A 13,604-nucleotide genomic window follows, 5' to 3' on the forward strand; every position below is an offset into this window, starting at 1 on the left:
GAGGGAGAGGGAGAGGGAGAGGGAGAGGGAGAGGGAGAGAGTGTCTTTGGATACTAATTGTACCATGGAACTATCTAACACACCGCATCTCCTTGCTGAGAACACCCTTCTCTAAGCCCCAGAGTCGTTTTCTTTAAGGTGTGACATAAGGCCCCATGTGGAGATCTGTCAGGCCAAGCTGGCTGTAACTGAGATGAAAGTTAAGTCTGGGACCCTGGTCCCAGGCCCCTACTTTTTTGCCTCTGCTTCCTTTCTTGGAAGAATGAATTTTCAGTCTATGGCCCATGAGCACATTACAGTTATGTAAGTGTTACCACTAGGCCCTAAGGACCAAGGCTGCCCTCTGGACAGGAGACCAAAGAGCCGAAGAGATCTAGAATGTGTAGTGGCCCCAAGAGATCTGTGAATTATGGGGGCAGAGAATAAACTAGTCTCAGCTTTCTCTGTTCACCCTCTGTAGGTAGAGTACATTTTCTTTCTTTGAAATTCTTTTACATTTAAGTTTATTTTGCATGTACACACATGCCAGAGGCATGCATGGAGAGGTCAGAAAACAACCCTGACAGCTGTGGATCCTGGGGATCAGACTCAGATTGTCATATTTGTCAGAAAGTGCCATGACCTACCAAGCTCTCTCACGGACCCTGATAAAGGACATTTTATAAAATGAGACCTGAGGCCCGGCAGTGGGGGCACACACCTTTGTTCGCAGGATTCTGGAAGCAGAAACAGGCAGATCTCTGAGTTTGAGGCCAGCCTGATCTACAGATTGAGTTCTAGGATATCTAGAGCTAGGCAGAGAAACTCTGTCTCAAAACAAACAAACAAAGAAACAAAAAGCATAAACCAATAAATAAAAACAGATGTAAGTAGGGCCTGATTGCTCAAGCTGGTAATATCAACTTGAGGAGGCTAAAGCAGGAGGATCACAAGTTCAAGCCCCATCTGGGGTACAGTGAGATCAAGACTCAGGCAATCTAGTGAGACCCTGTCTTAAAATAAAAAGTAAAAAGAGGGCCAAGGCTCAATCGTCAGAGAATAGTTGTCTAGTACGTACAAGACCCCAGGCTCAACTTCTAGTACACATATAGACACAGACACACAGACACACAGACACATAAACACACACACACACATTTGTAAGTGGAGTTGTATCCATGCCAAGCTAAGACCTCACGTGTTTTTTGCCGGCTTTGAGGTGAAGTCATGATCCTTGACAGTACTTGGGGCTCTCTTGTGTCATGTGATCCTTCTCAACCCCGTCACCCCTGTCCTCACACTCTCGGTTCCAGTTCAGTACAGAGATCAGTGACTCACCACAGCTGCCTGCAAAATGTGTGTCTCTGCTGTTGAACACAGACAGAGCATGGGGAACTACAGTGTAGGGAAAGGCATGGCAGTAGTGAGAGGACCTGCTTTTATGAGAACCCAAGGGCAGAGTGTCTGAGGCATCTATTCTGGCATTTGAATGAAGGATGATTTCCCAAAAGGATGCTATCTATGGTAAAAGCTACAGGGTCATAAGGGATCAAGAAAGCCAGGGAGGCTATTTCTGTAAAGGGAATGAAAAATGCAAATCCTGGAGAAAATAATAACTTGACATTCGTGAGTCAAAGTAAGAAAGGTCTTGATGAAGCTTTCTCCCCAGTCTTACCAAGAGCATGCTGTCCCAGTAGGGGCTTTTGTTTAGTCTTTGTTTTGGAAACAGGGTCTTGTGATGTAGGCAAGCCTGGGATTGAACTCTTGATCCCTTATCTCCGCTTTCCAAACATTGGATTATAGGTGTGCACCGTTACATCTGCCTCCCTTGAAGGTATTAATCTTAAACTAAGGTAAACAGGGAACTGGGGTGTGTGTGTGTGTGTGTGTGTGTGTGTGTGTGTGTAAGAGAGAGACAGAGACAGAGGGAGACAGAGGGAGGAAGAGGGAGAGACAGAGAATATGACCTGATGTGGTCTGAATGTATTCTCAAATACTAACATGTGAGAAATGTAGTTTCTAGTAGCTGCATGGAAACTTAGACTTTGTCCAAGATTAACTGTAGAAAGTTAGTTTCTAATGCAACAGCTCGTGGAGGTGGAGTCTGACAGATGGTGGTTACTTAGTTCTCAGGGTCTATGTCCTCATCAGTAGAGACACTATTAAAAGGCCTTGTAGGTGCAGAATCTGTCTGTCTGTCTGTCTGTCTGATTCCACCCATCTATCCTTTCTCTCTTTCCTTCTCTCTTTCTTTCCATTAACCTCCTTTCTCTTCCTCCTCTTCTTTCTCCTACTCCTTATTTTGGGTGTTTTTGAGATAGTCTCAAGAAGACCAGGCTGGCCTTGAACTCTCTGAGTATGAACTCACTGCATAGCTGAGGCTGACCTAGAACTTTTTATTTTTCTGCTCCATCTCTGAAGTGTGAGATCACTGGCATGTACCACCATGTTGGTTTTAAACAGTACTGGGATCAAACTCAGGACCCCATGCAGGCTCTAAAAGCATTCTACCAACTGAGCTACATCCCCAGCTCTGATTGTGTTTTGTTTTGAGACCTGGTCTACTTATAGAATCCTACGTTGTTTTCAAACTGGTGGCAATCCTCCTGCCTCAGTCTTTTGAGTGTTCCATGCATAACTAATATTCACCTGTTTTCTCTCCTCAAGACTTAGAGGTTGAATGAGATGCTTCATGTATACTAGGCAAGAACTCGGCCCTGAACCCTGTCCAGGCCTTCTTTTTCACCCTGTATAAGAGGGCATAATGTAGGTTGGCCATTCCCATAATTTCTGTATCACACCACCCCAGCACATCTTGTACGCAGGACGAATTGTAGGTGGAGGTTTTTGTAGCTCGGTTGATGTCCCCATCTCTCTATTGTAAGTCTTGCCGGGTTATAGGAGATGGCTGGTTCAATTGTTGTATCCCCCTGTTATTAGGAGTCTTATCTAGGGCTACCCTTGTAGGTTCCTGGGAGTTTCTACTGCACAGGGTTTCTAGCTAGTCCCTGAGGTATACCCCATTTCCAGTTGTCTTTCCCAGTACTCCCTCCCTTCATTCTGGGAACAGCCAACCAATGACTGATCCAGCTTGAGACCCCTGCTACATGAGGGAGCCCAGCGTTGATCTCACCTAAAGGGCCAGGAATCAGAGTCTGGATAGCCCAGAGACTCAGAATAGAATCAAACAGGACCAGCAATTTTTAAGCCAATGAAATGATTCCTAATGATAGTCTACTATACTCATAGACAGGAGCCTAGCATAATCATCATCAGAGAGGCATCACCCAGCAACCGATGGAAACAGATGCAGAGACCACAGCCAAACATTAGACAGAGCTTGGGGAATGCTGCAGAAGATGGGGAAAGAAGATTTGAGGAACCAGAGGGGTCGAGGAAACTACAAGAAAACAGCCCACAGAACCAACTAACCAGTGCTCATAGGGGAACTAGAGGTGCACGCGGTTATAAGTGGCTTGATGTGGGTGCTCAGATGCGAACACTGTACCAACAGCACACACTCCTGACCACGGAGCCATCACCCCACCTGCATCCCACCTTTGGTATTCTGTTTTGTTTGTTTGAGACTGACTTGAACTCTACAGAAATCCAGGTGAAAGTCTGAACAGGATGCTGACTGCATTTGAACCTGAACTTATCAGATTCTGGCAAGGAGTCAGAATGGGTCCCTTCCGGAACGTGAGAAATGACTCCGACGCGAGAGAAGACAGAGGTACTGAGCTTAGAGGTCAGAGTCAAGTGGCACACCATCATCAGAAATGGGCTATTTGAGGAGAGAGACTTAGGACACATGGGTAGCACTTGTGACATTGATGTAGGCTTGTGGCAGTTGGAAAAATGGCCTGGAAACAAGCTGGAAATGAGATTGGGACATGTGTGACGAGGGTCACAACCAGACTGTCAGCCTACTCTAGGCAGCCAGCACCCATGGGCCTCTGTGCTCGTCACTCTGCAGACAGGACCGAGAATGACAGCCACACGTGGAGTTCCAATCAAGCCCAGGTCACGAGGGACAGAGACTCTTGAAGTCAGTCCTCTACCACCAGGAAGCAAGGTAGTTGGCCCGCCTCCTGCTCCAAGCCACGGGCTACTGCTGGCTTGATTCCTAGTGGTGCTTTACGAGTCGTTCCGTGAAGTCAGTGACATGTGTCTCCTGGTTTGGGTTCAGATTACAATCAGTAATCAACCAAACTCCCTGAGACAAAACAAACAAATAAACAAACAAATTTCCGGTTTGGAGATCAGAGCCCATCTGTTTCTCATTCTATCCCTGGTCTGGAAGACTCCATGGCTTATATGCTCTCTCCGCTCCTACCTTAAGAACACACAGCCAGCTGGAAGCAAGGTGGCCTTGCTTGTGTTTGACTGCCTTTGTCCGAGTGAGAGTGATGTGTGCAGTGGTGACTGCGTGTTTCCGTGTGGAACAGGAGAGGTGCCTGACTTAATTTTTTTTTCATGAAATTTTAGTTTCTGTATTTAATCTAAAGAAAAAAAAAACAACTAAATACAAGCAAACAGTACAGAAAGCCATGTCTAATTAAGTGGGTGGTAGGCAACAGATATCTCCATGCTTATGTCTCAGCAGAGTCACTTGTGTAATGGAAGGATAGCAGTTGATTGGCAGACCAGTGTGAACTCTGGCACTGAACAGGCGTCTTGGAGACTGCGGTGTTTGCCATCAGCCTCTCTTCTGAGATGCAGGAGGAGAGAGCAGTCTGGAGACTCCAGCTCTGTTTTCTTTTGTGTTACAGGTCCCTCTTGTGTTGGCTGTGAGCATTGTCTTGCTTCTGCACCTTGAAACATGAGACCTGATTTTGTGAGTTTGCCTGCATTGCAGCTAGAGTCCTGCTCTTTCTTCACACCATGGTCACCATCTCCCCCACTACCACCATCAGCACCATCTCCCCCACTACCACTGTGATCATTACCATTGTGACTATAGCATTTAATGTGAATGTAAAAAGTCAGAGTGGGAAAACCGTATTTAAAACCATGTGCCGGAGTGTAGGTAGTTCAGTTGATAAGAGTGTTTGTCAAGCATGAACAAAGCCCAGGATTTAGTCTCTAAAAGGATGAACACTGGTGTGGAGGAACACCCAGCATTAGGGAGGCAGTCAAGTAAGAGGTTCACAGCAGTCTTAGCTACCTACATAGTTGGAGACCCCATTTCAAGCCATTTGCCCAGAAGGATGGGCTTTGAATTCTTCACTGTGTTCCCTCTGACAAGTGTATGCAGACAGCTAATGCCTGTGTTTGCCAGTTTTTACACTGATTACATGGATTATGTGGGTGGGTACAAGGATACTCACATGACTAAGACCCCAAACTGGTCTTAATATACACTGTATATAATGTATATAATATATAATGTATATAAATTGCTTGCTGATGGACTGAAAAAAAATTGTTTTGAGACAGGATCTTACAATGGAGCCACAGCTGGCTTGGAACTCACTGTGTGACGCCAGTGGCATTGACGTTTCATGATTCTCCTGCCTCTCGACTGCCAAAGCCACAGGTGTGCTCTACCACGCCCGACTCGAAAGCTGGTCTTCACACACTCATTTCTCCTTTAGAGATTCTTACCAAGAGTGAAGAAGATGTAACCGAGGCAAATTGGCTATGCTGTGACTGGATGTGGGGGTTGTCTGCATGCTATGGATGTAACGAAGCAGCCAACAACAACATGAAATACTCGCTGATGGCGTCTTAGCTTGGAATTATGCCCCGAGTTAAAATGTGCTCCCTTCTCTTGTACTTTTGCGATTGTTGTTCCGCCACAGCCCTACTCTGTGGCAGCGTTCTGTTGAGTAGCTCAATTGACATGAACGTCTGAGTCTCCTCTCTTCATGTCCTAAGTGCAAGGCCTCACTGGGCTGCCTGCCCATGTCCCCATCTTCAGAAGCTGAAACAAGCCCTTCTCTGCACGCCAAAACCTAGCACGTGCCAGCTTCTTCACTCCCCTAAATCTGACTGCAGCAAGCCCTCAAGCTGAAAGGCAAACATGTGATTGACACTTGTCAGGAGAGGTGTGTGTGCAAAGCATTATGAGGGATATATGATTGATGATGGTCCTGACCAAACGAAAGGACTTCCTTCCCTGAATTCACACAGGGAATTCTGTGTGCAGGGCACTTCATTTGGCCCTTGAACTGGACCACTTACCGTTCATCTTCCTGTTATAATATATGCATCACCAGGATCCTCAGGGTTGGACAAATTTCTCTTTGAATTCCTACGGACAGGTAGAGAGTTTATCACAAGTGAATAATTAAATAATAGCGACTGAGGAGGTTCAATGCATGCCTTGTTTTTCCTACGGATACTGGAGATGTTTCAGAGAAAAGAATATTTTTCTGTGTGCCTTTCTACCCTCCCCGTTCTTCATCTCTTTTCCTACCATGTTCAGAAGATGATCCAGGGCACGTGACAATATTCATAGCAAGCAGGCTAGCCTTCCAAAGCCATGAGAAACCTCTGCAAGTACCCTGAGCCTGGGTCCACATTTCCTGATAACGGCTCTGCCAAAGGTGGCCAGGCCTCTCCACCAGGGTGGGAAATTCTCAGCTGGTAAACTTGGTAAACATTGCTTACCAAGGTCAGCACTGGACAGAAAGTAGCACTCCAACTGCTTCCCTCTAAGCTGTCATACTTTAAAAACAATAATCATAAAAATCTATGCAGAGCTGACGAAATGGCTCAGGAGGTAAAGACTTCTGCCACCACACCTAACCATCTGAGTTTGATCCCCAGAACCCAGATAGCAGAATAAGACCCCTGTTCCAGCAATTTAGCCTCTGATCTCTACATTTTTACTGTTGTACATACCTCCTCCACCAAATAAATAAAAATATAAAGAAGAGGAATTTTTTTTTAAAAAAAATCTATTCCTTGGAAACATTGGAAACTTTTATTTTAGTTTTGGTGTTAGTTAGTTAGTTAGTTAGTTAGTTAGTTAAGATAGAATTGTGCTGTGTAGCCCAGGGTGGCTTAGATTTTGTGATTCTTTTATTTCAGTCTCTGGAGAGCTGGGATTGCATGCATATCTGTCACAGCCAGCTATAAAACTTTTAAACGCACTTTCTGCTTGGCAGCTTGTCGTATTTGAAGAAAGCTCCGTAATAAATTTCGAGTTCACTGTGACACGACTTCTATCTTGGCGCTCCTGGTCTTTCTGACAGACATTCCTTACTTGGACCTTAATATAATTTCCGTTACTTAGGGCATGGCTGTGTGCTGGGCGCTGGGAAGAGCTTTCATGTATTGTCTCCTTTCTCTCACCCAGACTCGTGAGGTGAGGGTCATTACCACAGGTCAGCCATGCAAGGATAAGTAACTGGCCTGAGCAGTAAACATGAGTGCTGGGACTGGAATCCAGGACTGTCCACTGTCCAGGGCTGTGTTTACATCCTCCGAGGCATGCTGCCTCCCTGAGCTACACGGGCTGAGTTCATTCCCCTAAGTGTGTTTACTGTTTGCGAGGTCTTCCTCAATTCCATTTCCTGTCTCATGCTGATTGTAGAGACCTTGTAGAGACTCTTCACTCTTCTGGTGTAAGGCCATTTTCTCTCTTGTTTGAGATGGGGAGCCTCACTCTGTGGCCTTGGCTGGCCTCAAACGTTGTGTACACCAGGCTGGGTTTGTTTTGAAATCCTCCTGGCCCTGCCTTCCAAATAGCTGAGATCTTAGGCATATATCATTATCTAGCTTGCTTTTCCTCGGTATGTTTTTCTATGTCAGAGTGTTATGGAGCCAAGGCTGGCCTCTAACTTGCTGTGTTCCCAGGATAACCCTGAGCTACCTATCTTCCTGCCTCCACCTCCTGGATGCTGGGGTTACACGTGTGTAGCACTAGGCCTGGTTATATGCAGTTTGGGTGGTCAAATCCAGGGATCTGTGAACGCTAAGCAAAAGTGCTACTGATTGAAGTCCACCTCCAGCCAAACTGTGCTCTTTAGGTTTTGTTTTTGTTTTTAAACCATTCTGTTTTCAGGATAGTATAGTGACATGTCTCAGTTGTGAGGCTCTTTTAGACACATTTGGGCTACTGTCCTTGTTACATGGTTTACCAGGTAGAAACAGCTCCACATACAAACAGTAATAAATTCATGTCCATGCAGTGTGAACCTACAGTTGGTTGGGCTGATGTGCCGTTACCTTGGCAACAAAGGAAATAACTTGCGCTTTCAGAAATATTCTCATAAACGCAACAGAAAGATTCCATGCGCAACTACCATCTTATTCCCTTGAATTAAACCTTTCAGTGAAACTTGTTGGAAATTCTGTTTCAGTCAGAGTTCATCCACATATGGCAACCACAGTGTGTAACATTTCTATGGGGAGAAAAAGACAGTTTTAGTATCTTGTCAAGAAATTATCCTCACTGTCCTGGTGATGGGCTCCGTGTAGGCTGAAAACACCCTCAGGAAGCTGAGACAGGAGCTGGAAGGAACAGACATGGCTTCCCTGCCTCTCAGCTGCCCCGTTGCTGCACAGTTTTCCCCTGAAGGTTGCTGCATGGTGCTTACCCAGCTTCAGATACAATGCAAGCTAGATCTCATAAAATAAAATAAAAATAAAATAAAATAAAGGATAGTGATTCAGACCAAGTTGTCCAGCAGTGTGTCCAACAAAGCCCTAGGACTGACCTACAGTGGAACAGCAAACAAAGTGAAAACTAAAGACAGGAACAGAAGTGTGTTTGGTTCCTGCATTTGTGAAGCAGAGGCAGCGATAAAAAGTTCGAGGCCAGCCTGGGCTACATATTAAATTTGAGGCCAGTCTAGGATACAGAGAGAAACCCTGTCTCAAAAGAGAGAAAGATGGGAAGGGAGCAAGGAAGGAAAGAAGGGAGGAAGGAAGGGAGAAAGGAAGAATTTCATCTGAAATTCTCCATTAGATGTGACATCTGAAGGTCCTGGTGTGCCTTAACCATAGACTTCGTCTGTCATGTTTAAGGCTCTACTTCTTGGCCTGTCTTTGCCACCTTGACTAGACTTAGTTAAAGGCATCATGATAAAGAAAACCCAAGAATCCCACTGGGCTCTAGCGTTTATGAAGCTATCATCTAATGTCAAACTATGGCACTCATCTCAGGGAGAAGTTTGGTGTCGGTCCTGGCCTGACTGGCTGCTGTTCTGCCAACTGAAGCAGTTGTATTGGACACATTACTTGAGAAAGTATCTCAGACTAGTTCAGGAGGGTCAGAAATCTGTAATAAAAATATGTCAAAAAAAATGGGTACCAGGGATGTAGCTCAGTGGTAGAACACTTGCCTAGCAAGTATAGGCTCTAGCTTCGGTATCCAACATCATAAAAGAATAAATAATAAGAAAGCATGAGCTCCCAACCCTGTCTTGGCTTACTCTCTGCCTTTAGTTACCAGATCTGATCTGAGACTCCCTTGCCCTGAGGATACTTAATTTCTCCTTTCCCATTCACGGCTCATCTCCCAAGCCTCTCGCCCTGACCTGCTCCATGCTCCATGCTCAGTCTTCCCGAAGGTGGATTTTTCACCTTACTCGCCACCAGGCCCAGTGGCTGTTAACATTGGCATCACCTCTATTGCATCTGGCATCATTTTGGTTTGCTTTGGTTTTTACCTCTTTGACCACAACTTAATGTTTTCCCAATCTTTGGCTACCACAGCTTGGCCTTTGAGGTTGTTCCAGGGCGCTCACAGCACACAGCTTTGCAGATTCCTTCTCACATCGTATATTTCCCTGACTATCACCGTGTCTGGATTCTCTCCTTCTTCCACACAGGCTGGTTAGGTGGTGGGCAATAACCAAGACCTTCCCTCACCCTGCTCCCTTTCTAGTGACAGAGGATGACATTATTATGTGATTTAAGGAAGGGTTAGCAAGGGAGGAGACTGGCGTGTCTTAGGGTTGGGGAAGGAGACAGATGACAACTTTTAGCTTAAGAAGATCCCTCTATGGGGATGCTATTTACACCGAGGCCGGATGAGAAGACTTACCGTGAAGCCAACTGTGGTGACTCACCTTATAATCCCAGCACTTTCCAGACAGAGGCAGACATGCCTTAAATTTTATGCTAGGCCAGTTTACACAGTGAGTTCTAGGCCTAGTCAAGCCTATCCTTTCTTAACACAACAAGAAACAATGACAAATCAAAGTCTATCTTGAAGGTACGGGAAGCAGTCCAGTTGTTCAGGGCTGGGAGTCATAGCTTATACCTGAGATTCCAGCACTCCAGGCTGAGAGGAGGTCAGGGTTGTCTTAGGTTACTTAGCCAGTTTTGAGAGTAACTTGTGTATCATGATAATCTTTCTCAAAAATACAGCACAGAGCCAGGTGTGGTGGTGCACGCCTTTGAACCTAGCACTAAGGTGGACCTCTGTGTGTCCAATGCTTGAGTTCTATTCCCAGCATTGGGGAGAGGATGATGCAAGAGTGAGCAATATTCTAATTTGTAGTATAGGACATTTTATCACTTGTGCCAGCCTGTTCTAGCATGGCCACAAAGCTCCAGGCAACACCTGCCTGCCTCCTGCACCTGGCTCTTCTGTACCAGCTGTATTGTGCCTTCTCTTTAGACATTTTCAGAGATTCTTCTCATTCATTCATTCATTCATTCATTCATACACCCATTGATTCTCTTTGTATGTTTGTTTGTTTTCACAGGGTTTCATTATGTCACCCAGGACGGCTTGAAGCTCACTATGTAGCCCAGGCTGACTTTGAATCCATGGTAATTCTCTTGTCTCCACTCCTTCAGGTCTGGGATGATACACACCTACCACCGTTCCTGATTTATGCAGTGCTGGGATTAAACCCAGGGCCTCACAAGTCCTCCCCCGACAAGTCCTCCCCATTTTTTAGCTGCATTCTTAAAGGGAAGCGGAGAAGGGAGACAGAGAGAAAGGTCTCCCTGGATGAAGGGGTCTGCTAGATTCTTTTCTGTTTCTGGTTGTATTGTTGGTTCATAAGAAGTCTGTGTGATTATCCCATGTGTGTGTGTGTGTGTGTGTGCGCGCGCGCGCGCACACGCGCGCACATGCTTCAGTTCTCTGACCTATATCTCACTCTCCATTTGTTTATTAAATGGTTCCTTGAATAGACATTTCAGGCATTCTGTATATAATTGTGTATGTAACAGGCTTCCTGTCCAGAGTCTAATGGCTGAGGGGAGACACAGGCACACAGATCATAGTATAAGACAATGTAGAGATGTGAAAGAGCAATGCACAGACTGTTAGCATATCATAAAGTAAGGCACTGAAGTCTGAGGATACTGAGGGAGCACTTCTCAGAGGTACCCTCTGAGCTCGGTCTCCCTCTGTGCGGTTCCCATGTATGAACCAGGTCATTATGCCGGGGCAGTTAGGGAAGGCCACGTCTAGTCTTTTTTTATGCCACTTCAAAATTCAGCAAGTAGACTGAGGTTGTAGGTTGTTTGACAGGATGCTGGCTTAGTATGCATGAAACCCCGGGTTCGAACTCTGACACCACATAAAGCCACACATGATGGCATAATCCTGTAACCCCACAACTTGCAGGGTGGACAGAAGGATTAAGAGTTCAAGGCCATACTTGGCTACACAGCAGGTTTGAGGTCAGTTGAGTGAGGAGATTATATCTCAGACCAAACCAAACTAAACCAGACCAAACCAAACCAAACCAAACCAAACCAAACCAAACCAAACCAAACCAAAATGGGTGGAATCAGCTGGTTACTTGTTGATGATTCTGTAGTTTGTACTGTGCTTTGTCAGGGATGGATCATCTGTTCCAGGGCTGTCTGCTGGGGTAGCTCACCAAAGAGTCCAGGATCCAAGCAGGTACCACTCTCATGGCTGGTATCTCACCTGTCCAGCTATAAGATGCAGGGGCACCCTGGGCCTCCTACTTTCCCTTTATCCTCCAGGATGCTCTGTCTGTATAGAGCCTCTTTGTTTAGACTTCTGCACCGTGGTGGCAATCATCCAAGAAGATGAAAGTGGAGACTGCCAGGCATCGGGAGGTCTGGGGCCAAGTGCAGTAGTGCCACTTGGGAACTTTCTACTGGCACAGCAGGTCACAAGACCAGCATAGATTAAAGGGAATGAGACACAGCCTATGTCTGTATGAGTTAACAGGACATAGTTGTATCTCCTGTTCTGGATATTGCAACAGGAGACAAAGAATATGGTCAGATTTCTTTCTCAAAAGAGTTAACGTGTCGCCACAAAGGAAGTCAGACACATACATTGAGCAGAGTCGAATCAATCCCTGAGCTCTGGAGCCTGCTTCGTTAGGAAGGGGTGTGTGCAACTTAAGGAGAATTCCTGGTTGCTCAGTATTAACTTGCAGTGAGACAGGACCCACCTTTGGAATGTTGTGTCTCCCTCCTTGGAGAACTTGAACTCAGAGCACAAAAATAACCCAAAACCAAACAGAGGGATGTTTATGCAGCAAGGGATACGAGCTGCTCTCTGCCAGTTTTTAATAATGGCTAGTTAGTAATATGCATGTTTGTGTATGTGTATGTATGTACATATATATATATGTATATATATATGCATGCATCTGTGAATTCATGCATGCATGCATGCATGTTTAAGTATCAGTGTTCATGTGTTCATGTATGTATGCATGTGTATATATATGTATAAGGATGTATGTATTTGTGCATATATGTATGTATACTTGTATGTATGTTTTCTTGATATTGGGTCTTACCCTATGCCAGACCCAAGCTTTCTTGGAACTCACTATATATGTAGCCTGGGCTAGTAGCCTGGGCTAGCCCTTGACCTTGTTGTAGTCTGCCTTCAACCTCTCAGACACTAGGATTACACATGTGAGTCACCCTGCTCAGCTTGTTTAATGAACTCTGTGTGTGTGTGTGTGTGTGTGTGTGTGTGTGTGTGTGTGTGTGTGTGTTTTCAGGCTCTTTTCATCTGGTAGCAAAGTCGCAGCAGGGTGGCTAATTTTCTTGGAAGGCAGCTCGGCCAGCCATTATACCTCCACTCTAGAATCCATCTTCTTTTTACAGTAGCTGCTGTAAGATGTGATGTCTGAGCAGGCCTGATAGACCACTTTACAGTAAATAGCCTCCTGTCTTAACATCTGCGGGGAACAATCTCCAGCAACCTTCTTTCCTACCAAAGAGCAAGAGTGTTTTATCTTACATTGGCTCTCACCGTGCTCTGAGCGCTTCCTTGTGGCCAGATCCAGGCACTGCCTCTCTGGAAGCTCAGCCTTAGATTTCTTCTTGTCCCTGCGGCATACTGTGCATGACGCCACAGAGTATTGGAGGCCTATACAAAAAAGAACAGTCTGTTTGCCAAAGGAATGTGTCTGTGCAACACATATAGCTCAGCACGCTGCTGCACGGAGAGGAAAACCTTGCGGCTGCCAGCTCACAAAGCTCACAGCTCAGCATCCCTCCCTTCCAGCACCAGCCGCTTTGCCTACTCCAATCACAGTTAAAACATATTTTTTTTTTCTTTTGGAAGGAGTAAAAGTATAAACCCGCAGAAAAAGCTCGTCGATCTAAGAGCTGATTTGCATTTGAGGGACAGATTTAAAAAAAAAAATACTGTCACTGTAGACCTCAGGGTGTCAGAAACCCTGGAGAGAATTTTTTAAAACATTGTT

The sequence above is a fragment of the Mus caroli genome, chromosome 9 (genome assembly GCF_900094665.2).
Source record: "Mus caroli chromosome 9, CAROLI_EIJ_v1.1, whole genome shotgun sequence".
Classification (NCBI taxonomy): Eukaryota; Metazoa; Chordata; class Mammalia; order Rodentia; family Muridae; genus Mus; species Mus caroli.